General features: G+C 43.0%; 1 long non-coding RNA gene across 2 annotated transcripts in view; it reads left to right on the top strand.

Annotated features, from left to right (window-relative positions):
- The window catches only part of LOC102162742, a 452,540-nt gene that overhangs the window by 317,417 nt on the left and 107,754 nt on the right, over positions 1–27,369 (top strand). For both annotated transcript variants that reach the window (XR_002345309.1, XR_001303633.2), the window contains one exon: positions 354–397. This is a non-coding gene — a long non-coding RNA (uncharacterized LOC102162742). The remainder of the gene's footprint in view (positions 1–353; positions 398–27,369) is intronic.

Raw genomic sequence — 27,369 nt, 5'->3', positions numbered from 1 at the left:
AAACAGGGTGAGATGTTGTATAGCAATTAACAGTGATGCTTGGAAGAGATGGCAACAAGCTGAAAAAAATTAATTGAAAATTTAACCTTCAAATAAAAATACTTAGACCTTAGGCTTCCATTTGTAAGCAGCTTATGCTGTCTATGCACATTCTGTTGTATTATTTAAGTATTTTCTACACCATTTCTGATTAATACAGCAGTGCTATTTTCCAGTCCAGTCTCCTTAATAAATATATGTGTCAAATATCCGTTTCCTCCCTTGAATGCAAAGGCTTTTAATTCCCCCTTGTTTGCATGTGCTAACTGGCAGTGTAACGAGATTAACAGCTCTGTCTTTTTCTTCTTCTGCAGATTTTATAAGAAAAGCCAGTGGGCTCCCAGACAAAGTTAAAAAGGTACCTTCTTTAATTTTGCATATTGTTAGCTACAATCCGGTTGCTAATGTTTGTTTTATTTCCATCTGTCAAAAGCGATGCCAAAATACGTTGTGTTTGCCTTGAGTTGGCTCAATTAATCCTCCTCTGGAAACAGTTCTGTCATTTCATGTTCGGTTAAGGCCCTGATTCAGTAGCTACCAAACGGGGGCTCATCTCTGCCAATGGCAGCCAGTGCACATTTAATGTGACATTCTGGGAAATATCTGCTTGACAAAGACAAAGGGGAAGGAGGGGTAGTGCCCTTATAGGAATGTTGATTTGGAGCCAGCCCTGTCACTCCCATGGGTACAAATAGGTGTGTCCTGGGCTTGAGCCTCTACACCAGTTCCTGCGGAGCTAAAAGAACTTGCTAATGTGTCACACTGAGAGAGTGGCTTTGTGGGGTCTCAGCATGGGGCAGACTTCCCTCCATGAGTGGTTTCTATGTAAGTCTGATGATGGGGTATTAGTGTGCTGGGACTGCCATAAAAATACCACAGACTAGGTGGCTTAGACAACAGACCTTTATTTTCTCACAGTTCTGGAGGCCGGAAGTCCAAGATCATGGTGTCAGCAGGGTCACTTTCTTCTGAGACCTCTCTCCTTGGCTTGTAGATGTGGCCCATGTCTTCACATGGGCTTCCCTCTGTGTCTGTGAGTTGTCTGCATCACAATGTCCTCTTTTTATAAGGACACCTGTCATGTTGGAATGGGCCCATCGTAATGACCTCATTTTAACTTCATGACCTCTTTGCAGACCCTGTGTCCAAATTCAGCCACAGTCTGAGAGACTTGCAGTTAGGGCCTCAACATAGGAATTTTGGAGGGAGGCAATGCAGCCCACAACAATGGTAACTAGAAAATAGTGAAAATATGAGAAGAAGGGAAAGAGCGCAGGCTCCAAACTATACATGCAGCCACTCTGTAGCTGCCTCTCTTTCTCTCCTCTCTCTCACTTCTTGCATCTTCTCTCTCGCTGAACAAAACCTCTAGTCACCATCCCTATGGAGTTAACATAAGTTACAGAAGGTAGGCTTTTGAATCAGTATGCTCTGAGTTCAAATCCTGACCTGACTCTTGTTAATTCTATGACCAAGGGCAAATCATTTAAATTCTAACTCTCAGGTTCCTCTGTTTAACCGGTGGGGTTAATAACTAACACAGCTGATATTGTTTCGTATGGATACAAGGTACTACTTGTGAAAGCCAGGGGCACCCCAGGGTTGGGGAAGTGGGAGTGGTCTGCTCTGAGCACAAGGGGTGTATCTTGCATAGGAAATTTGAAAGAAGTAACACAGTTGCCTTTTAAAACAATGTCTGTAGTAAAATACCTTCCCCCTCATGGAAGATGCCTCCCCCTGCTGACCTTCTCCTCATCTAGAGCAGGAGGGAACCTTATCTAGAAACAGGCTAGAACTCTGTTTCCATCTATTGCATATGAAATGCCATCTACCCCACCCCTCCCCCACCCACTTGCATCCTGAATTTAGTCATTCTCAGGACAGCTTAACTAAAGGTCTTTCACATGACTGCACACCTTATTTTTTATTCATTTTACTCAGAAATTGCCAGCCCTTGGAGCTAAATTATATATGATAGAGGAGAGTCATCATTTATCATTGTTTTGAAAAGAGGAGGCCTAGTAGTCTCTGATTAGAGCTGCCTTCCTCCTCCCCAATTCTCTCCAATTCTTCTGTCCAGCTTCCAGAACTGGGTCCTGCCAGAAGACATCTTGATAAGAGTAAGGAGTACAAATCCACAAAAACTGACCGTAGGAGAGGGGTGGGTGGCTGGGCTGTTGCTTTTATGATCCATATCCCTTTCTGAAGTGGTACCCAACCCCCTGGCACCTTTATGTAAAGTAGCTACTTATGTAATCACTATACTGTATAGTAGCTATTTTATGTAAGTAGAAGAACAGAGAGTTGATTAATTGTGAAACTAAAACACTTCTGACTTGAACCCAGCCAAAACCCACAGTGGGACTTGAACCCACATTTTTTTTTTTTTGGTGAGATTTTTATTTTTTCTATTATAGTTGGTATACAATGTTCTATCAATTTTCTACTATGCAGTAAACTGACCCAATCGTGTGTGTGTGTGTGTGTGTATTCTTTTTCTCACATTATCCTCCATCATGTGCCATCACAAGTGATTAGATATAGTTCCCTGTGCTACACAGCAGGATCTCATTGCTTATCCACTACAAATGCAATAGTTTGCATCTACTAACCCAAAACTCGCAGTCCATCCCACTCCCTCCCCCTTCCCTTGGCAACCATAAGTCTGTTCTCCAAGTCCATGAGTTTTTTCTTTACTGTAGATAGTTCATTTGTGTCATTTATTACATTCCAGATATAAGTGGTATCATATGGTGTTTGCCTTTCTCTTTCTGATTTACTTCAGTTAGTATGAGAGCCTCTAGTTCCATCCATTTTGCTACAAATGGCATTATTTTTTATGGCTGAGTAGTATTCCATTGTGTATATATACTACATCTTCTTAATACATTCATCCGTTGATGGACATTTAAGTTGTTTCCATGTCTCGGCTACTGTGAACGGTGCTGCAATGAACATACGGTGCATGTGTCTTTTTCAATGAAAGTTTTGTCTGGATATATTCCCAGGAGTTGAACCCATGGTTTTTTAACTAGAATCACTCACCTGGTGTCTGGACTTATTGAGGCTCAGGTTCTTTGTGTCTCAGCACAGAGGGAATCCAGAGAGAGACAAAGTGATAGGCAAGAAATAGATTTATTAAGATAGGATGCTTGTGAGGGATACAAATGGATAGACAAGGAGGCTCTGCCATTAGGATCAGGTCGGCTGCATTCTTATAATCCAAGGAAAGTGGGGAGGGGGAAAAAAGACTGCCTTCTCCTCATTTGAGTAGACAGCAGGCTTACATCAATAGGTTCTCCTTCATATTGGGTAAGAGAGTATTTGACCTATAAGGTCACACTAGGACTGTCTTGGTGCTTATTCAAATCAGCAGAAGAGAAATAACATATGCTAAAATATGTTGAATTAGCTCAGGTTTCTGTAATGAGGGTCTCCTCTTTGGAATGTCATTCTTCCCTTAAATTCCTATACTTGATCCTAAGAATCATTATCTTACTGAACTGAATGCAGGCCTCATTTTGTCTTTCACCTGAGGCATATCTTGTGCTTTTGTTTACTGTTTTATAATTAAACAATTCCAAGATGTTCCAATGGCTTTCTTGAGTGATTATTAACTTACAGTGGTTTCCCAAAGTTCCCTAGGTTTCCTTTTCTGGTCCTCTACTAGGATTTCTACAACTACCTGTGAAACTATCCCACTTAATCCCTATCAGTTGTATTGATACACACACACACACACACATACACACACACACACACACACACACACATATGCATAATTATGAATGGTACATTTCTTTTTTCAGTGAATGATATATGTCTTCATATAAATAAAAAAGTCTAAACCCTTGGCATGAATCATTCAACTTTTCCAGAGAATATTTCACACTGAGGTTTTATAAATCAACTTCCTCAGTCTAGATCTCCAGAGGTGGAAGAAATAGATGGTGGTGTATACATTGCATGGGTGTATCATTAAGTTATTAAAATGATGGCTTTGATAGTCATTTAATAAAATGGAGCTGTTTGATCATATCATGAGACATGAATAAAAAGAAGCAAAGGGCTATAAAACATATATTAAAATGTTTAACAAAAAGTAGATGCATCTAAGTTTGTCTAATACTATGTAAAATGTGATTTGCTCATACAGAGATGCCTTTGGAAAGAGCCCTTTTCTGTGAGGTGGGTGGCCGGTCTTGTATCTGCTCTGTCCACACTGGGTATCAGAATCCTAAACCTGTATCCCATTAGTTTGGGCCTGATTTGAATTTCTATAACTAACAGAACAGGTTGTAGGGAATCTGAAGATGAAGGACGGGATCAAATTTAGGATGTAACAATGGCACTCAAAAGATGGGGTAGCCTGGTTGAACCCAATCTGAAATGCAAACTTTATAGAGATTTCTAGATGGTTGGCATACCCACAGTGAGATAAACTTTGAATGTTTCAAAGCAAGCTTAAATTTTAAAAAGTCATATTTTTCTTAGTAAGGCAAAGTAAAATGTCTAACTTGTATTTACTAAGAGAATTGCCTATTTTTTCTTAGGTGGCTCATCATTCCCAGCCAAGTTCTCTCCCTGCACACCATTCTGGATGTATTACAGATTTGGGCCAGGATAATGTTTCCATGGGTCAGGCCCATAATTATGAGCTGCAAAGTTTTCTGTGTTTCATTTACTAGAGATTGTTCAATTGGTAGAATGTGAATAACAAAGTTAATATAAAATCAGTTGAAGGTCATTCAATATGCAGCTAGAGCTCCAGTTTGTTCTGTGTGTTCCCTCTGATTTCTGTGCCCTCATCTCGTTTCTCTTTGATTGCCATTGGGTGTAGAGCTGGAGAGGGATTTTGGTAGCAGCAATTATTTTTCAAAATGGGAAGAGTAACAAAGGGAACATCTTGGCTGCAGGGTTATAGATTCCATGCCTCTTCCTAAATATCTTGATTGGACTCTCCCCCTTGAGTGTGGCTGGTGGGTCACTTCACACCCATAGCCACAAGGCTCCATGTTGCACAAGGTTGTTGGGAGGAACCGTATTGAGATGTGACTAGTGACTGCGTTTTAGTCCTGGGATTATGAGAATATTTTCTTCCCTTGTTTTCCAAATGTCCTTTAATGACTTTGATAAAAAAAGGTGTTTTTTTTTTTCAGACTGTAATAATCATGCTACTTTTTAATGCATGTTCCAAACCTCCTGATATCACATGAGCTAATTCTGTTAACTTCAACACTTTTATCATCACATGTAAGAAACTGAAATATTGAGATTTATAAAGAGGAGTAACTGAAAATTTCCATTAAAATCATTACCGTAGGCTGGATGATGGTAAGAATATCTTTCTAATTTAAAAATTTGAGAAACCTATTTGTAAGCCCAAACAGGAGTTCCCATTAGGGCTCAGTGGGTTGAGAATCTTACATATTCTCAGTGAGGATGCAGGTTCAATCCTTGGCCTCACTCAGTGGATTAAGGATCCAGTGTTGTCACAAACTGTGGTATAGGTCGCATACACATGTTGGATCTGGTGTTGCCGTGGCTGTGGCATAAACTTCAGCTGTAGCTCCAATTTAACCCCTAGCCCAGGAACTTCCATATGCCGCAGGTGCAGCCTTAAAAATAAATGAATGAATGAATAAATGAATGAATCAATCAATAAACCCCATTAAATAGAATAAATAGAAAGATATTATTGTCTAGGATATTAAAAAATATACAGGTCCGTTTCATCCCAACATTTAATCATTCATTCAGTCAACATTTTATATGGGCTTGGCCACTTGATTCACTGGTGAGCTAAGTAAATTGTCCCTGTCCTCAGGGGGCTTACATTCTGAGTTAATTTTCTATCAGAATAATTTTATGTTAGGATTAACAGATACTAAATTAAGAGTGGAGAGGAAGAAAAGCAATAGATTGCAGAACTATGTTTTGCATGTATGGAAATATTTAAAATAAACATTTATTTTCTACTTCACCCAATACACACATAGACACTCACGGTGTCAACACAGTCTCTACCTGGCTCAGAGACGTAGAGTTTATACCAATCATAGAAGTAATAGTCATTTAAGCACTTGTTCTTGAAAGGGCAGTTGGCTCTCTACATCTTGTTCTTGCCCACCAGTATCTGCTCTGAGATACAATAAGTAAATGAAAGCAATCAGTGAGGGCAGGCAAGGCCCCCTAACCCCTAAAAACTGAGGGGCATGACCCCTACAGGGAAAAGGCTGTCCTGGGGCACAGATGGGAAAGCCCTGGCAGCAATATATATAATAAAGGTGACTCCTATATTTCAGAGAGTCACTGGTTTAAAGTGTCACAGAACCAAACGGAAGGATTATGCCGTGATCTCACCTTGGTCCATCAGTACTTGAATGGAAGAACACCTGTTACAGATTAGCACTTCCATGAGGCATCACTCAAGAAATTTTATAAAAAAACAAATATCAAGGGGATCGTTGGGGATACTGTAGAACAAAGGAAAAATAACACTGCCCTGAAAAGGATTGTATAAGTTGAGGGTGGAGAGAATATATAGAATGTTTGGTAAAGTACAGGAAGTTGGACCCTAAGACACTCTTTGAATGCCATTTTGGAAAAAAACTACACCACGAACTGATATGAAAAAAATGGAGCCGAGCGAGACAAGAAAATCTTTCAAGGAAGCTAACACTCAACCATAGGGAGATGAACGGCTAACTACTCATAGTGAAGACAGAAATGATCAAAAAGTTAAATCCAAGCGGAGTAGGATAAACTTGAAGACATGCCCTTAAACCGGGTCCTTCTTCCCATCTCTCCCTTCCTCCCTTCCTTTGTTTTCATTGCTTCTTTCCTTCAGGACTGTTTATTGAGCAGCCAATATGTGTGAGAGGAAAGCAAAGAAAAAGTTGAGAAAAGGAGAGAGGGACAAAATGAATGTGACACATAAACATTTTAGGAAAAAAATAAAAATCATTATAGATATTTCCAAAAATTAAAAGCAAGCCATTGAAAGAAAACAATCATCAAGGGTATAATAAGATACAATTTTCTGAAGCTGAAAGGATCTCAATATGGAGATCAAAAATCCCCACTGTATTAAAAAAAGAGATAATGAAAAAAAAAAAAAAAAAAAAAGATCTTCACCTAGAAGAGCAGAGTAAATGCCAGAAAATGGAACAGCTTGCACAGGGTTTTCAGAGGAAAGTGTGTGACCTAAGCCTGTTATAACCAGCCAAATGGCCATTTATAGTGAGGGAAAATTAAAAAAAAAATACGAAAACCGAAGTTCATAAAATCCTACACAAAACAAAACAAAAAAGACATTAAACTTGAAAAACTTCCAAAATATGTTACCAATACAATCTTATTAGAGGGAAAAAGAGATGGAATATAACCTACACACAACAGAGAATTGACCTGAAATTAGTGACTCAAGATGGGAAAACCATGGTATTAAGAGTGATTGTGAGAAAAGAAAACAATATAAAATCAAAAACTGGAAATACCCTTCTAATTTGAATGTAAATAGCAGTACAATTCTCAAAAGAGATGGTTCTCAATTATACCATACTAATATAATAGAAAATGAATTTAGAGAAAGGAAATGAAAAACAAACTCACTGAATTGCTCATTTGATAAAAGGGTGAGAGTTGACATTAATTAGATCTTATGGGTTCGAGAAAAAAAAATGACCCAAATATATAAGAGTAAACCATAGTAAACTACTAAAAAAGGTAAGTTCCTTTCAAACTACTGGGAAAAAATAAGCAAAATATGGACCAGAAAAAAAAAAAGTTAAAAGAGGAGGTGTTAACACAGTATATGAAAAGTTGATTTAAAACAAGATGGCCAAGTTGGTCAATAATAATGTGAGTTCACCCTTGTATATACTTCATTGCCTCATTTAATTCTCTTTTGCAGATGAGTAAAACAGGGCTCATCTTTTAAGTACAAACAGGGCTTGGAGAAGATCTCTTGACTGATAGTAACAGATCTTTTAGTAACTTGCCATATAGGAGTCATACCGTAATTTGACTCTTGACATTTCTCCCCTGATATTGTAGACAGGCAAAGCCTTTGCCTTAATCTGCCTTGGACAGAGGATGCTCTATAAAATCCATAATTTGAGTTTCTCATATGTTGTCCCCCTACCAACACAACACTATTACGGCCCTGCTGTTTCTTGGAGGGTACAGGAGATGATAGCTGTGGGAAAAAAAATACATGGAGAAGTATCCTACAGATAATACTGTTACTGTAAACACTGAGGTTTTACTTAGTAATAACATCTCACTTACCACTCTCATTTTTCCTATGTTCTCAGAGTGCTGAGCTGATTCTATAGCCTAGAGGCAATGCCTGCTTAACCAACACATTCTAGCCAGTAGCCAGGAGGGAAATGAAGGGCTGACAGTTCACAGCTCTGCCTCCCAGGGGGAAACCATGGGAGAGGAGGTGCAGGAGCTGACCATGAAAGGTTTTTAGATTATTTTAAAAGATTTCATATGATTAACAATATTTTCCAGCAACTGAGAAGACCAAACGTATCTACGGTGTTCAGCTGCAAATTTTTGTTCAGGGCTATGTCAAACTAAAAGACAAAGGACATTGAAAAAAATGGATGACAAAGTACTCCCAAGGAAATGCAAAAACAAAGAAAGTGGGCTGACAACCTTAGTTCCAATGAACTTTATTCCAGGCCAAACAATATTAGAGGAGATAAAGTGTGTCATTTTACAATCTGCAATACAGATAAAATAGTCATGAAAATTTATTTGCCGAATGACATAGCATCAAAATATATAAAGCTAAAAATGTTAGATATAAAATGGGAAATTTACAGAAACATGTTTGTTTTGGGAGACAGTAACATATCTCTCTTACTCATGGCAGATAAAATAGACTCAAATATCTAAGTATACAAACATTTAAATAAAATAGTTCAAAAAATAGTCATGTATTACAATAAAAATGTTTTTTAAGTTTCACCAGAAGATTTATAAAATTATCTTATTATAAGCTACAACAAAAAGCACAGTAAATTCTTGAAAGTAGATATTTTGTGAGATCAATTTTCAAAGTGTAATGTCAGATAAACATAAATTAAAAATTAAACAAATAATGATCATTGAAATTTCTCTTTAAAAAATTTTGGGTTAATGAATAATGGGAACTCAGTTACTAATTACTTAGAAATAAATGAAGGTAAGAAGACATGCTATACTGCCAAAGCTTTACTCCAAGGCAAATTCATAGAGTAAATCACTTCCTTACGTAATGAGAGGCAATCAGTAAGCTAATCACCGTCTCTTTAAGATGTTAGACAGAACACAAATGTAACCCAGGGAGACTGGGTAGATGCAAATGATGAAAATAAGAACAAAAGTAAATTGAAATAGAAAATAATTATAAATAGAAAATGGAAGGAGTATCCAAAATTTCTTTCCTCTTCCCCATCGTATAACATTAAAAGTAAATAAAACAGATCAGCTAGACCAACTTCTGATGATCTTATTAAATTTTTAAAAAAGGAATCACTCTTCACCCATAAGGAAAATTAAAGATAGACTGGCTAATTCCAAATACAGAGAACATTTAAAAATAAGAGAATACAATTACAATGCACAGCTTGAGGAAAACATACTGATAAAATTATTGATAAAATTGATTATTTAGAGAAGAAATAGACATAATGAAATTGGCTTCCCTCATTCAAAAAAAGCCACACTAGTTCATTGCATAAATGAGTAACTGCGGAAGAAAATGAAAACATACTTGATTCAATGTGGCAATTTCCTCAGTGGACTCTCTCAAACTATTGAAGATGAGATCATTTCTATGATTTATAAATTCTTCCACAGCAGGCACAAGATGAATATGTACTTCTAAGTAATGTTCACAGACTAAATAGATTCAACATGCCTTTCTATTAAAATACCTTAAACGATGCAGACAGACAAACCAGCAAAACAGCATAAATTTAAGGGAGAAGAGTAGGACCACATGCTGCTGAGTTTATGGAATGGATTGAGAAGCATTCTTGAAACCAAACAGGCCCTGCAGTTCAAAGACTCTAGAGAAAAGTCTCAATCTATCAAGTTCCCTCTTGCCCTCTCTCTCTCATGTGTTCCATTGCTCCATTGAGTAAATGCAAACACACACACACACACACACAGCTTTGAGACTGACCCTCACTATCTAACTTAAAGTCCCAGTAGTTTCACTGATGAGAATGGTAAGTGACCATCCACAAACATGGTAGGAAATTTATTATAAACGCAAAGGTTCCTGAGCCCTAATCAATGTCCGGGCTTCTTTTAATTTCTCTATTACTACTGGCTTTTAAAGACATGCAAATAATAACCTAGGGAGTTGCAGAAATAAAAGTGATGGCAGGAGAAATGCTTCATTCTGGATTATTTATTTGCATGAGAACAAGTGTCCTTAACTAATGGCCTGGAAGCCACTTGTTGGAGCAGGAGAAAATTAAACCTGACCCCCAAATGACTGTAGCCATTAACTCCAGGGAACCTGGGTCATGACTGTGGGCATTGTTGACTCTGGTGCCTAAAAAGCATAGGTTTAGTTTTCTCAACTTGGAATGAGCAAATCAAATAAATAATTAAAAAAAAATCTCCAAAGTGGGAGCCTTTGCTTAGGAGAAAAGCAGCATTGCTCTGGTGTCTCAAAGAGAAAGTATACCTCTAAAAATTACATTTTCTAAGATAAGTTAGAAATATAAGAAGTCTAAACCAGAGTTCCTGCTGTGGAGCAGTAAGTTAATGATCTGGCTTGTCTCTGGGCAGGCACTAGTTTGATCCCCAGCCCGGTGCAGTGGGTTAAGGATCCAGCGTTTCTGCAGCTATGGCATAGGTCATAGCTGCGGCTTGGATTCCATCTCTGGCCTGGGAATATCCGTATGCTGTGGAGGCACCCTGAAAAGAAAGAGTCTGAGATAAGTCCTGAAAACAATCAGCCTCTCTGAGATAAAATCAAGGTGGTGCAAGAGAGGCAAGAGGTTACAATGAATGCAGAGGGGCATGGAGAGTCCCTTGGGATAAGAATGGAGGATGAGAAATCTCAAACTACCATAGTGGGATTTTTAATTTGTGTTGGAGGCAAGAAAAAACAGAACTGACCTCAGAGTGGAATCAATGACACCCTGGAATCTATGATGTGGGCTGGAAATAAGAGAAGACGTTGTAATCTGCCATATTCCTCACTAGGGGATACAGAGCATGTGTTTTTTTTTTTGTTTGTTTGTTTGTTTTTGTCTTTTTGCCTTTTCTAAGGCCATTCCCATGGCATATGGAGGTTCCCAGGCTAGGGGTCTAATTGGAGCTGCAGCCACTGGCCTACGCCAGAGCCACAGCAAGGCCAGGCCGAGCTGCATCTGCGACCTATACCACAGCTCATGGCAACGCCAGATCCTTAACCCACTGAGCAAGGCTGGGATAGAACCTGCAACCTCATGGTTCCTAGTCGGATTCGTTAACCACTGAGCCACGACGGGAACTCCCAGAACACATTTTAATTTTACTTTAAAATTTTAATTTTATTTTTACTTTTTGATGATTTAGAATTCTTTTAATTTCTTACCACCCCCCCACATCCCCCCACACTCTGCTTTAACAAATTCTTTCAGAAGCTCCTAGGCACATGTAGATTCCGCTTCTGTGGAGAAGTACTGTAGCCTGCTACTACTTCTTGAGTCTTTCTTAAAATTTCTTTTTTTCATCATCTTATCACTAGCTTCCCAACCCCCATAGTTTCATTCTGAGTTAGAACTACCTCTCTTCCATCCCCGCCAAGCTTTCCCCTTTAAATTACATCTTCTAATCGATCATACGCTAAAAAGCAACTAACCAATCTTTTGAGAAGTATGTTAAAAATAATTGCCAATAGGTGTGAAATTTTAAAAATTGTGATATCTTAGACCATGAAGAATTCTTCTTTGAGTGTCAGTTAAGAGGTATTATGATCAAATGTTATTTTTATCCTCAGTGTGGTGTTTGTTTTTTCCTGATGCCTCTGTTATTCACTCACATTCTACATAGCAGATTGATTTAGTTATCTAGGTGTTTTGTATATAAAATCATCTTCATGAGTACTGACTGAAGCACACATTTGTACAACTGCCTTGGAGGTATCTATAGAGTAAGGCCATTGGGTTTCTTCTGGAATAGTTCACAAAGATGGGGTGACTGTTGTTTGAACAGACCTAGAAGTTCTTGTCTCAGTTATAGCAATAGTTGGAAGGATTTGAGATGAAGATTAATATAGGATATTTCTTTCAGATTACTGGGAGCTGGGATGACCCCTCCATTCCCAGCCACAGATATTCTGGAATTTAGGGAAAGCCTGGGCTTGTATTTTCTTCCAAGCATCCTTCCCTAGAGCCGAAGGCAGCTTCAGAGCTACTGAGGGACCAGGACTGCCTTCAGTTGTCTCCATGCCTTGACTCTTATTTTATGCAGTTGCAGTGGAAGGAGAAGTAGGATGGCCTCTGCATAGGAAGTGTCAGTTACTGCTGTGGGACCCCTTCCTTGAGCCAGGATGCTTGATGTTTTTTACAGAGAGGGCTTCCTAGCATTGTGTTCCAGGCATCTTGCTCTCTGAGCACAGAGTGGGCTGGGAATCTGCTTGTAGGACAATCAATTAAACACTTGCTCTCTGACAATTCAAGGTCTAGAAGATCCCTCTACGGGCATTTTTTGTAGTTCTCATTGAGATGAATGGGGGTTCTAAATTATAAATCAAACAGCCTCACATGTTGGATAGCGTGAAGGGCTGAAATTGTTCTGAGGACCATGTGTTTCAGCTCCTTTGTTGCATGGTTTGCTGGGTGCTTTCATGGGGGTAGTATCATTAACTTTCTTTGCAAAATGAAGGAGAAGGAGGAGGAGAAGAAGAGAGGTGAGCCAGAATATGAGCATCACTTTTTTCTCAAAAGGAATTTGGATATAAGGATCCACTAGGGAGGTCCCACTGTGGAGCAGGAGAAACGAATGCAACTAGTATACATGAGGATGCGGGTTTGATCTCTGGTTCAATCAGCGTGTCAGGGATCTGGCGTTGCCTTGAGCTGTGGTGTAGGTTGCAGATGTGGCTCAGTTCCTGAGTTGCCACGGCTGTGCTGTAGGCCGACAGCTTTAGCTCTGATTTGACCACTAGCCTAGGAACCTCTACATGCCATGGGTATGGCCCTAAGAAGCAAAAAAAAAAAAAAAAAAAAAAAAAGGGATCCACCATGACTCTGCATTCCCCCTGAGTAAGAGAAAAGGGACGAAACAGACAGACAAACAGAACTAGTTAGTTTTTCACTCTAGGGAATGTGAAGAATGCAAGGTCCGCCTAACTCTTGAACCATGAATCCCAACTCAAGGAACATGACATGTGACATTAGGATTTTAAATGAGGGGGGGTTTGGAAAACCTTGAGTTCAACTCCCTGCTCAGGAGAAAGTCACCTCCATACCTTTCAACAAACAAACTGCCTGAGCCCTCAAATCGGAAGTATTGACACATTCTTGCTTCTTCTAGTTTCCTGTTCACTTTCTCAGTCTTGTGGGGTGGGTAGGCTTTAGATCATGTAATGGTCCTGTGTGCAGTTTGAGTGTGGAGAGAAAAGGCTCATGCAGTGAAACTGCTTTCAAACACTAGAAGGCTAAGGCAGGGTGTCCAGCCTAGAGCTTACCAAAGCCAGTTAAGAGAGACCTTGGCATAGCAGTCTGGCCCAAGCAGGAAATGCATGGCACACCAAAACTGTGTCCTTGGAAGAGAGAGGAGGGGGGGTGTTATGCCAGAGCTGGCAGGATGCAGCCAGCTTGAGGAAGCTCTATGGCAGGAGGACCCCCCGCCCCTGCCTCTCCCTCGCTTGAGTTTCTTGCAGGGGCCACATCTAAAGAGGTGCCAGAAGGCAGGTTGGTCCTCTGGGGCAGTCTAAATAGGTTAGCCCCTCAGGACCCGGGCTGGAGAGAGGAGGGAGAGGAGTGGACTTGGAGGGGGGACACCTCAAGAGTGAAGGTGCGCGGAAGTCCGGAGAAGTCTTGCAACTTTGATTCAACTGCTACCTCCCAGCATCATGGCACCCATTAGTCACAGGGACCATCAGTGTGAGAAGGAAAGGGTGGGAACTTTTTTAGGTGCCCGTCCTGCTCTGCCCGTTAGAGAGAAGAGCCCGGCCCCATGCTGCCTCCCACGGGGCAGGACTGTGATTCCCACCAGAAAGCTGTCTCCAGATAACACACCAATTCATGGACTGAGATGTCTCAGACTCGGGAAAGCACAGAAGAACATTTTTCAGGACCATTGAGAGCATGTTCCCCTCACTGGGCTGAAAGGGTAATAGCGACACATGAAACCCCATCTGGTTGCGGTGCCTGTACCAGAAAACGCGGTGATGTCTTCCATCATTTGGTTTTAGTAGAGATTGTTTTGAAATGGAAGCAATCTGTCTTTCTCATGTCTGGGAAGGGTGGTTATTAACTATGGAGAAACTGTCTCCAAGAGTAGGTCAATTAATTACTGCATTTTAGAGCTGCTTCTTGAAAAACAGCAATTAATTTCACTACGTTTCTGGGTCTTTCTTCTCCAAACCTTATCCATTTGAAATCACTGTTATTCTGGGCAGATAAGGGAACTTGATTATTTCTGAGGGCTTTACAGAAGATCATATTCCGCCTTTTTTTTTTTTAATGAATGCAGGGATAGAATTAGGTTTTAATTATCGCTGGCACCTTTTCACTATTGGAAATAGATTTAAGACAGAAAATGGGAAGGATTCATACTGAAAGGAGAGCTGATAAATACTCAGAAAGACTATTTATCCAAACACGTCTTACGTGAAAATGCTATCTGATATGAAAAATAGAATCTAAACATAACACAGGGTACTTCAGTTTACTGATGAATAGTCTTGCATTTCCCTGGCCTAATGGGTTAATTCTTCTATAAGAATTAATTTTTTTTTCTGGGAAAGAAAAAAATCAAAGGGACTATTCTCACCTGCTCCTTAACCTTTTAACTCAGCTTCAGCTACATTATCTTTCACTGGCTTGGACCTTGCTGCCCTCCTATTTGGTTTCTCAGAAAGCTACAGAGAACTTGACTGGCTTTAGTCCAAAGGGCAGCGAGCAATAATTTTTCTTTGCCATATATCATCTGATTGTGGGAAGTGGCCAAATCTGGGTTTAGAGACCTAAGTCGGGCATTTGTCGCTGGCTTTGCTAGACCTTCCTAAGGAAGTCTGCTTTCCAGCCATTCTCAGAGGTAGAAAGCAAGGTTTCTCAGCCTCAGCACTTTTTAACATTTGGGGCTCGGCTAATTCTTTGTGCACTGGAGAATGTTTAGCAGCATCCCTGGCTTCTACCCACTAGATGCCAGTAGCAGCTCTCTCCCCTCAGCTGTGACAATCAAAACCATTTCCTGGCATCGCTAAATGTCCCCTGGGTGGGAGTGGGGGTGGGAGTCCTCCCTACTTGGAACCACTGGTAACCCAAGGCCTCATGGTTATGAAGATGGGTGTTGGATAGACTACAGGTAAAGATACATGAGCATATGTATGCATAGCTCAGTAATATGAGGGCTGTGGTTTTTTGAAAAGGCTGTGTATTTGTCTGGGGAAAGAGAACCAGTAGAATGTGGATCGATAGATATAGATTGAGGGATAGATATATCCGAGGAGATTTATTACAGGGATTGGCTTATTTCATTACGGAAGCTGAGAGTTTCCACAACCTGCTGTCTACCAGCTGGAGAAAGAGGAAAGGCGCTGGTGTAATTCAGTTTGAGTCCAAAGGCCTGAGAACCAGGGGTGCTGACGTCTGAGGGCAGGAGATGCGCGTCCCAGCTCACGTAGACAGCAGATTCTCCCGCCCTCCACCTTCGTGTTCTATTCAGGCTCTCTGTGGATCGGATGATGCCCGCTCACATCTGGGAGGACCATCTGCAGGTTCAGATGCTCATGTCTTTTGGAAACATCCTCACGGACACACCTGGAAATAACGTTTCACCCACCATCTGTATATGTGTGTCTCTTAGCCCCGTCAGGTAGGTACATAAAATTACCCACCACACCTTGGGCTGTGTCATCAGGCACATCTGGATTTCCATTCAGGCTTTGTCAAAAGCAAGCTCTGGGATACTTCCCCATCTCTGGAGCCTAACAGTGTTGAGTCCATAAGTTTTGGGTGAAGACAGATGAACAGATACCTGAAAAGTGCTTGTTACTGAGCCCAGAATACAGTAGGGGCTCCGGGAAAGGTATCTCCTGCCCACGTGCAGAAGCTGCTTGTGATAAATAGATGGAGAGCTGTACTGGAAATAGAAGACCCATTCTGCTCATTGACAGGTATTTCTACCCTCTTTGCTCTGTGTCAGCTGAGAAAGATGTCTGTCTCTGTTTCATGCCATATACTAGTGTATCAGTTCACATAAAATTGCTTTTCTTTAGGAGTTCCTGCTGTGCAATGGGATTGGCAATACCTTAGGAGCACTGGGATGCAGGTTCAATCCCCGGACCAGCACAGTGGGTTAAGGATCTGGTGTTGCTACAGCTGCAGCTTAGGTTACAACGGTGGCTTGGATCCGATCCTTGGCCCGGAAACTCCATACGCTGCGGGGAGGTCAAAAAATTTTTTTAAAAAAATGCTTTTCTTTAAAAAGTAAGCATATAAGCAACATATGAACATTCCCATTGCAAAACTTCAAATACTACAGATAAAGCTTGAGTCTCCCTCAATCTTTTACCCCAAGGCCACCCTAGAGGCGACCATGGGCAGCAGATTGAGGTGTTTCCCTCTCAAGTTTTTATATCATTATCAGTTTGTGTGTGTAAATATACACGGTTTTATCTTGAACATAGTAATTTCTTACCTTTTTACAGCGTATGCTCTTAGGATATACAGACCTGGGTCATACATTTCGCCCTTCCTTCCTTTCTTCCTTCCTCCCTTTATTTATTTGAGGTATAGTTGATGTGCAATATTATATATTACAGGTGTACAATAAAGTGACTGACAATGTTATTCATTCATAGTTATTTCACAATACTGTCTCTATTCCCTATGTTGCACAATATATCCTGTAGCTTATTTTCTACAAAATAGTTGGGACCTCTAAGTGCATGACTGGCAGATATTTCAGCTTTGGGACTATTTCAAACAATGCTGCTGTGAAGAGACTTACTTCTCATTGGGCATTTATCTACAATAGACACCAAGAAGTGAAATTGTGGAGATAGAGTATGCGTATTCTAAATTTTAATAGAAAAGGCCAGATCGCCCTCCAAAGTGCCTGGGCCATTATAGAATGGTCCAGCAATCAGTAGCATCAAATCTATTTTTTTTTTGGTCAATCATATAGAAAAAACAAACAAATACATTGTTTTAATTTGCATTCCACTGATTAATGTCAGGTAGAGTATTTTTTCTTATATTTGTTGCCTTTTTCTTTTGGGATTTGCTTCTGCATTTCATGTGCCTGTTTCTGTATTGGATTGTCATCTTTTTCTTATTGATTGTATGATTGTTTTTTATTTGTTCTGTACACTAATTCTTTGTTAGACACATTGTCCAAGAAGAGACTTTAAGACACTGCACAGTAAGCATTTCAAAGGGCATCAAGTTCAAAAGCTACTGTCTGGGAGAATTAGTGAGCTTTTCCCAACTGTGATGTGTCCCCATGTCCTTGTCCCTGTTCTGTTGGCTCTTGTCAGCTGCAGGTGTCTCCCTGAAGTCCTAGATCTCCTGCTTCCTGGGCAGTGTCCCCCTCCCCGCCTGAGGCTGCCCAGGTAAGCACATCAGTGCAGGTTTCAGCCTTCCCTTCCTCAGACAGCATTCCCAAGTGGGCGTGGAGAACACCGTCCCTGGAATATTGAGAAATGTTGTGGGCAAACAAGACTCATAACATAAATTTGCAAAACTCACTTGATCAAACCAAATCCATTACCTTTTTTTCACTGCAGGCCATTTTTGCTCTCAGACCCTTTGCTGTACCACCCTACATAGTGTCCCTCCAAGAGGGCACGAATTAACATCGTTTCCCAAATGCCTTTGACAAGATAGGACTTTTCCCAAGAGCCTCTCTCTAGGCCACCTCACCATGGAAGATGCTTCCAGGTATTTTTCTGTGGTATATGCAACAAAGATGCATCTTGAAAGCTGACACAGGTTCTTCCCGGACTGGGTGTGTATGTGTATGTATGTGCATGTGTATGTGTGTGTTCCATTCTGTGTCTAATATTCCTTTGTGTTCTGTGGGTATATCCCACATGCAGGGCATTTCATGCAGTAGCTAAAGGATGGGTACCAGCAGGATAAATGTGGGAAGCTGGGGTAGAGCTCCAGGACAGTGCTGTTTGCAAATTTTCAGGTTGGGGTCTGATGAGCTATAAGACCTGGGGGAATCTGCTCAGGCTCCGTGGGTGGGAGTTTGCCTGCACTACAGTAGAAGTGATAATATCAGATTTTCAGGAGCTTTGATGAAAATTAAATGAGATAATGCATGCACCATCCTAAAGCAGGTGCTCAGATGTGTTCAAACTGTAATGCCTTTGTGGTTTGAGTCTTGGCACAGTGTGAAGTGTCTGGGAAACCCAAAATCTCACTTGTTCTGGGATGCCCCAGATCCATTCATTTTTAAGAGAGATAGATGGCACTTAATATGGAAATAATATCTGGGGGAGAGAATACAGGCTCTCATCCTTTCTCAGGGTTCTTCCTGTGGGCATCCCATCAGTTTCTCCATTCTTCTTTACCCTAATGGGAGCAGCTGCTATTCATGCTTGACAATTTTTTCTTTTTCCTTTTTTTAAAAATTTATTTATTTGTTTATTTTCCACTGTACAGGATGGGGGCCAAGTTACACATACATGTATACACACTTTTTTTTTTTTTTTTTTCCATCCCTTGCAGGATCAATCCCATCGCACCCCCTCGAGACACCTGCCTCCACCAGGGGGCATCACCTCCTCAGATGTCTGAGTCCGGGCTCCTTGGAGCTCCTCCCCAGAGCTTCCTAATTCTACTTCTTCTCTTGGTTTTCTCAGCCTTAGTGGGGTGGTAGCTACATCTACAGTTGGTTGAACTATGATGCCCTAGGTTTCTCTTATTATTCCTTATTTCTTTCAACTACCTAATTATCAGCTTTATTCCTATGCAATCATTATTTATATTAAATTATCTTTCTTCAAATAACTGGGTTGGGTCTGTCTTCTGCTTGGACCCTCACTGATAAAAGAAAGAAGGAAGAACAGAAGGAAAGAAGGAAGGGATGGGTTAGAAGGGAGGATGGAAATTGCCAGTCTTCTAAATCCACATCTTGTGCTCATCTCTGGAACTCTCGGCCACTGGCCGGGTCCTCTGCTGGCCGACCCCCATCCTCCTTCTGATAGAAATCTGAACACTCAGTATGTGATGCTTCTCTCAGGTGCAATAACCCACTTACCATAGATTAGCTGGTTAATCATGGTGTGTCTCTTGTTTTCTCATGGGATTGGCTGCTCAAACGTGTTTTTCTTTAAGGTGATAGAAAGTCATCAGTAATTCATTAACGTGTTCTGGTGATGCTGATTGCTATTGTAATGATCATTACACTGTTGTATTAGGTTATAGGTATTAATGTCGTCTCTTTTATGAGAAACTGTTAATGAGCCACATACACTTCTAGAAGAGACTGAGCCCAAGAGCTTGGTGTTGGGAGCCTGCTTATTTCATCAGTTCGGATGGAGACTGAAGGCTTTCCAATGACAGACTCTAGCATGTGTGCTCTGAAATCAGACAGCTTGGCTCTGTCTTCTACTTACTGGGGGGCCCTGAACACTTCGCTTTCTTGCTCTCAGTGTCCCCAACTGAACTAGAGATGCTGATGCTGCTGATGATGATAGAGTGTTGACAGACTAAATAAGATAGTAGAGCTTAATACATTACATTAAGGCACACAATATCTACCACTGCTTCTATAAACCATTCAGACACAGCAAATTTTGAGCCTGTATGCACTTCTTTCTGCCCCAACTCCAATTTTTAAGCCGATTTCACTCAGCAGGTACTGTTAAAACAAAGAGGTGGAAAGACTATCCTTGTGTGCCAGAGTGATCTAGAACAGTGCCTGGCCCTTTGTTGGTGCCTCATAGATGCTCACTGAATGAATGGGTCTATGGTAAGCCCCAGGATTTGGGATCATAAAGATTGAGACTGAATCTACCATTAAACACTATATAAGCTGAATAAGATACTGATTCTCCACAGTCCTCATACTTCTCATCTCTACCCAGGGACAACAAACACCCATCTCACTATAGTGGTTTCCCAGTAGGAATCCCTGGGAAGCTTGTTAAATGAGATGCATAGTCCCAGGCTTGTCCCTGGAGATGCTAAGTCAGACAGTCTGGGATGGGCTTTGATGCTTATATTTCAACAAGCTTCTGGGAAGACTGGGGTGCCACATGGGTACTCCAAGGACCACGCTCTGAGAAACAGTGTATTGCAAGTTCACTGTGAGATCATAATAGGGCTGCAAGTGGAATACTCCTGCCTATCAATTTTAACACACACACCCCCCTTCACTGATTCAGGGAATCCTTTGTACAGGGGTACCTTCTGAATTTTCTGTCAAGACCTTTGGGCTTAAGCATCACACCTGTCAAAAGACATCTGTGAGAATTAGATAAATTACTTAAATTTTCTGGGCGTCTCTTTTTTCCTCATATATTCTCTCAGATTTGAAGGGATCTTTTTAAGCATATCATGTGAAACATTATGAGGAGAATGCTTTGCAAACCATCAGAGTTCTTTCAGATGTTATGTTTTTCAATATATGGGTTTATTTTCTTGTTTTATGATGAGCCCCTAAATCCATACCCTTAATCCTAAACCAGAAATGATTTGCTTCAAACAGAGAATCATTTATAAGGTGAACTGGAGTTAAGTTATCTCAGGGGACCACTCATCATTTACAAAGCCAGTTTTGAAGGGAAACTTGGTAGCAATGACCGACCTGCTCCCTCAAGGGACAGATGCAGGGCCTGAGTCCCCAGAGCAGCCTTGGGAAGGTTGAGGTCTGGCCTTGGGATGCTGCCCCATGCTTCTCCCCCTGTCCCCACTGAAATTTCCAGTCTGGTCCACACTGCTCGTTTCCTGCACACCAGTCTCCATCTACACATCTCTCTTCATCTCTTCTGCTGTCTACAGGGTGGGGTCAGGGAGCATCCCACACCTTTCCTACCACCACCTCGTCATCCCTCAGTATGATGAAGAAAGGCTGAGCTCCTGGAACTCAGACCCTGGCAACTGTCTTTGATTTAACGAGAGCTGATGGTGGGGAGGATACATGTGTTTCAGAGTCAGACAGACTTGAGCTCTCATCTGTGCCCTGTAAGCTTTCTTTGATGCTTGCTTGCTTGCTTTCTGTCTGTCTGTCTGTCTTTCTTTCTCTTTTTAGGGCTGCACCTGTGGCATATGGAAGTTCCCAGGGTAGGTAGGGGTTGAACTGGAGCTGCAGCTGCCAGCCTACACCACAGCTACAAGCAACACCAGATCTGAGCCATGTCTGCGACCTACACCACAGCTCAAGGCAACTCTGGGTCCTTAACCCACTGATCAGGGCCAGAGATTAAACCAGCATCCTCATGGATACAAGTCAGATTCACTACCACTGAGCCACAACGGGAATCCTGATGTGTCCTTATAGCTTCTAACCGTCACTCTCTTCCTTACCTAGAAGGTGGTGTTAAAGATAAGTTCCCCTCTCGATTGACATGGTAAATAGAGTAAAGGGTGGAAGAAACGGGTGTTAATGAAGCATCTACTGTGTGCCGGACCTTTGGCTCTGTTACTCTTTGCTCCCCATGGGCCTGTGCTGTAGGGCTCCTACTGTCTTTATCCTTCTAGAGCCAAGTGTCAGGAGCGCAAGGACGTTTGCCCCATCCCTTCACTAGGGTCTCCCCACCACCCCCAGCATGGCAGATGTGCAGACATGCTTTCTCTCTTTGGAAGGGAATGGATTCTGCCAGAAATGAAAATAGCAGCAATCTGCCAAAAGCTGCAAGGCCTGGAAATGACAGAGCAGGAACCCATCCGAACCAGCCTGGCTCTGAAGCCCTGGTGGTGTCCTGCTCCTGTGCGTGGGTGGCCCAGTGCTTAGGTCAGGGACAGGCTAGGTGTCCCCATGAAGCCCTGGACCTGTGGGGATCTGTGTGCTCAGTGACCACTCCTGTCTACCTTAGTTCTTCCCTTCACCCTCACTGTCTCTCAGTCTCACCAGCACCTCATTAAAATGCAGTTGCACGATTCATCAACATTATAGGAGGAAGCTGGTAGATAAAATAAAGGAAAAAATGTTAGCATTTGCAAAGACAAGTAGTACTGAGCTTTCTACCTTATCCAGGGGCTAAATGCACACATGTAGCCAAACCACCCTGACCACCAGAAACCGCCCCCCAAGTATGGAGTGTTTTTTTTCCCCCCTCTTCTGTCTCTTACATGATCCACAATCTTTACATTTTGCCCACACTGCCATGAAAGCTAATGGCATCATTTTCATGCACGGACATGGGCCTGCCAGCTGACAGTGGTTAGCAATTCTTATTACAAATATATCTTCTAATTCCCGAGCTAGAATTGTAAAGCTTTTCTATAGTGACACTGAACCAAAATATCGAAATTGCTCAAGCCTTTAAAGAAAGTAGCAGCAAAAGGTTGCAGAGTGCCTTTTAAGTACTGCCACAGTGGAATACAGATCGGATGCCTGCCTGAGTTTTCCTGTCACCTCAGATCACCCAGGAACTCAGACTCCAAACTTCCAGTGCCTCTGGCAGGAATTGAGCAGAGAGAAAGAGAAAGAGGAGGGGAAAAAAAGAGAGGGGGTAGGGGAGAGGAGTCTCTTTGAAAAGAAACTTGTGCACAGTTTTTATCTGTGCTATTCTCTTTGCATGGAGGGGCCTCTTTGGAGTCTGGAACAGAAATGCTGAAACAGGATGTGTCTGTAGATCCCACCTGCAGGCTTATCACTTGAAGGAATTCTCTTCAAGGCTCTCAGGCCACACCCATTTGGATACTTCTCAAAATGCAATTCACTATTCATCTTCATTAACGAGAGTACCTCTTCATTTCTTCCCACCAGCCCCAGGTTGGCAAAGTTGTCCTCTTTCGGAGCAGTCATTACCTCCTGGGCCTCTCTCTGTTCCAGAAAAGCAAGTGTGAACAAGTGGGAAACATTTTGGCTCTGAAGCTGATCAGAGCTTCTGTCTTGGGCATATGACTTAGAATACAGGCAAGACATTTAACCTCTCAAAGCCTTCATTCATTCCCCCATCAAGTGGGCTTCATGATATCCACTCTGTGGAACTGTTTTGTGGGTTAAATGAGGAAATATTGGCCCCAGCATGAAAGGCACAATTTACTTGCATTTTTATGACTTTCATCACATGTGATCTTGAGCGGCTCCCTTTCTTAGAAGATGGGGCTCCTTGGGGACGCAGCCAGATCCACAGCTCTGAGGATGCAGCTAAGACTCTTTTCTGATCTCTTGGCTCTGTTGATGTCTGTGTGCTGGCTTCCTTCTGCAGGCAGGCTCTCTCCCAGTGGGTAGGAAGATGAAAGGCGGCAGCCCTCAAGTAGAAGCATGTCCTAGCGGCTCACCATTCCGCAGGGGCAGGCTGGGGTAGGATGGAGGGGTCTTCCTCTCTGCAATCCACCTGCTAATCAAAGGAAGGCTGGTGGGTGTGCCCAGGGTCCACCCACCAATCACGTGTAGGAGATGGGACAGTACACACACTGTCAGCTCCCTCTGCCTCCCGCCATGGTGTTCTGGATTCAGGGTGGGCAGTATGGGTGTCTGTTCCCCCCAGGACCACATGAAATGGGGCAGGGGCAATTATCCAATAGGAACACCCTGCTGGCTCCAGGAAAAGGGAAGCGTCCTTGGAAGCATCGTATGGCCAAACCCTGCTGAACAGATAAATGAATCAGCAAACAAATGCATGTTTTGAGCAAAGAGCCCTGGCTTGGGAATAGGACTAACTGAGGTCAAGTCCCAGTACCTCCTTTAACTTGGGTGATCCTATACATTTAGACCTTGCCTCTCTGGGACTGGTGGCCTGGACTGTAATTTTCTGCTTGGATTCAACGATCTCCAAGGCCCCTTCCCACGTTGCGCATCTATTATCTCATGCTGCTGCTCATTAAGGGAGAATTGTAAGTTAATTTGAACTGGACCCTTTTAGCCGGCTCTGGAGAAAACTGTATAGATATCTATAGGTTAACAGGGTAATAGAAGGCTTCCCCTGACTGAGGAGAAGTGTAATTCAGGAAGATGAGAACTAAGTAAGACTGTGCCGTGCAGGGACTGTGAAGGACCACAGACACGGGTGTTCTGTAGACTGGCCAGGGGAAGGCCAGCTTGTATGGCAGGAGGGCTGAGCAGGGGCTGTAGGGTCAAGGTCAGCACAGCGGAAGCACCTTGTTGTTACCATTCTCAGGATGAAACACAATTTGTTGGGTGGTTACTTGGCTTTCCATTGAATGGCCTAGAGACAGAGGCTCAGAATAGGGGAGGAGGGAGTTCCCAGCAGAAACACACCTGACTAGAATCCATGAGGATGCAGGTTCAATCCCTGGCCTCGCTCAGTGGGTTAAGGATCCAGCGTTGCCATAAGCTGTGGTGTAGGTTGCAGATGCAGCTCGGATCCTGCGTTGCTGTGGCTGTGGCATAGGCCAGCAGCTGTAGCTCCAATTTGACCCCTAGCCTGGGAACCTCCATGTGTGCTGTGGGTGCAGCCCCCCAAAAACCAAAAAAACCAAAAAAAAAAAAAGGAAAAGAAAAGGGAAGGAACTAGGCCTTGGTTTCCCAGCCGGGACGGGGGTCAGAGCCCCTGGGCTCCGTTTGTCAGGCCCCATGGAAGTTCTGAGCTGTGGGTGCCCTATGCTGGCCTTGGGTGAATGGTGGGGCCAATTCTAAAATGAAGAGCCAGATCAGACGACTCAGTGTTCAAGGTCAAGGCCAAGCAACCGTGAGCTGAGGGCTGGGCAGTCCACCCTCTGCAGCCATCTGAGGGGGCAGTGGTCCAAAGCCCAGAGCCCTGGAGTCCCCTCTGCTCCCTACATCCTTCCTTCTTCTTCCTGCCTCCACCTCCCAGCACACCCGACACAGGACTCAGAACACCAGAGGGGAGCATCACCATCTAAGCACCTGAGTGGTACTCAGTACATAGGCAGCTCTTCATGGCCCAGCTGTTCATGGAGCTGGATGACCTGGTGGTCCAGGCCCCTGGGAGGGCTGGGCTGGGCTGGGCCTGCACAAGAGCCCAGCACTGCCTGCCTTTCTCAGACCAGCCTTCATAACTGGGGTCATTTGCCCTGCCCTTGTTTTTCTCCTAGTCCATGTCTGCCTCCTCCAACATGTTTTCTTCGGTTTATTTGTCCCTTGGTTCCGTTTTTTTTTTTTTTTTTTTTTTTTTTTGCTTTTTAGGACCATACGCAAGGCACAAGGAAGTTCTCAGGCTAGGGGGTCAAATCCGAGCTACAGCCGCTGGCCTACACCATAGTCACAGCAACACCAGATCTTTAACCTATTGAGTGAGGCCAGAGATCAAACCTGTGTCCTCATGGATCCTAGTCGGATTCAGTTCCACCAGGCCACAGGGGAACTCCTCCATTGCTTTTGAATGTCTCTTTCCAACTCCGTTCATTTCCTTTTCGATCTGCCCTACTCTCTTTTTCCTCTCTTGCCACATCCTTCTCTTCCTTGGATCTCTCTCTCTCTCTGTTGCCATCCCTGGCCCCTGCCCTCGCAGGTTCTCCCTTTGCAGAGCTCAGCCGGCTTCACACAGAGCCCAGCTCCTTCCCAGCTCAGCCCCATCTCACCCGGGAGCTCTGTGTCCTGAGCCCTGATGGAGAGGCTCCCCCTCTGGCCTTGTCCCCAACCCCTCCTTCTGTGAGGTCCTCTCTCAGCCTGGAGATGTTGATGAAGGGCCCCCTTCACTGCAGACGGGGGCCTGGTGCTCTGAAGAGTGGATGGGGCTAAAGGGGCAGGAAGCCAAGATGTGAGGGCTCAGCCCTGGCTCTGCTCCCCAACCCTTCTCTGTCTGCAGGGCTCCCCTTCCAGAGACACCACTTGCCCTCACTCACCACTCCCACAATGCATGCAGGGTGTCCGGGACTGGGCTGTCTGCAGAGTGGGTCCTCAGTAGATGCCACCCCCATGTCCCCAGCCATCTTCCTGCTGTATTCCAGGGGCAGCCCTTTACCTCTCTGGTCTAAGACCATTCAGAAACTCCACATTCAGTAAGCAGTCACTGAGCACCTCCTGTGTGCCTGATACTGTGCTAGGTGCTGTCCTAACCCCTGTAGAGCAGGGAACAAGCTGGGCCCTTCTCATCGAGGGGCTCATGTTCCATGAAGAGATGCTCTCACAAGCTAAGACAGAGGATGTATTAAGTTTTTCTGGTAAAGATGAGGGTGGTTGTGGCAGGGACTAGAAATTTCCAGGTGGAAGGACAGCCGCTGTGAAAGCTTGGAGGGCAAAGAGAGCATCTCTCCCCTCTCTTGTTCCCCAGGAGAATGCACCCTCATCCTGCAGGATGCAGCCCAGCCTGGCCCTCCCTCCCCCGAGTTCCTATGGCACCTCTGCCTTCCTCCAGGAAAGCCTGGTCTCTACCTGCCGACAGGTGTATCTCTGAAATTCCAGAGCCTGGCTCCACACCTGGATAATCAATCTCCATCAGTGCTGTTGAGTTCTATACATGAATGGATGGAAGGGTAATGAACTTAAAAAAACTTCCTGTTGTGGCTCAGTGGTTAGCGAACCTACTAGCATCCACGAGGATGTGGGTTTGACCCCCGGCCTTGCTCAGTGGGTTAAGGATCCTGTGTTGCCGTGAGCTGTGGTACAAGTCACAGACAAGGCTTGGATCCCAAGTTGCTGTGGCTGGGGTATAGGCCGGCAACTATAGCTCCGATTGGAACCCTAGCCTGGGAACCTCCATATGCCATGGGTGTGGCCCTAAAAAACAAAAAAAAAAAAAAAAAAAAAAAAAAAAGGCGTTCCAGGCAGAGGCCTGGCCTGAACTCCAAGGCTGCCAAAGCTTACTCTGCCTGCGCAGGCTCCCTCAAAAAGCCCCAGTGTCCTGGGGATTTTGCAAAGGCTGATCCATCATTATCTCAGGCTGCCAAGAACTCCTTTTTCTCAGGAAATCAAACTAACCCCCAAATATTGGGTGTGTTTGTGTGTGTTTCCTGCAAGCTGAGGCTTGGCTTTCGAGAAGTAATCAATTCCAATTGATTGGCAAAATCTGACTTGCCTTCTCTCGGCCAACTTTGGATGGTAAAGTTCATTAAA

The sequence above is a fragment of the Sus scrofa genome, chromosome 6, assembly GCF_000003025.6.
Source record: "Sus scrofa isolate TJ Tabasco breed Duroc chromosome 6, Sscrofa11.1, whole genome shotgun sequence".
Classification (NCBI taxonomy): domain Eukaryota; kingdom Metazoa; phylum Chordata; class Mammalia; order Artiodactyla; family Suidae; genus Sus; species Sus scrofa.
Note: the sequence above shows the minus strand (reverse complement) of the source record. Positions and strands in the feature narration are given on the sequence as shown.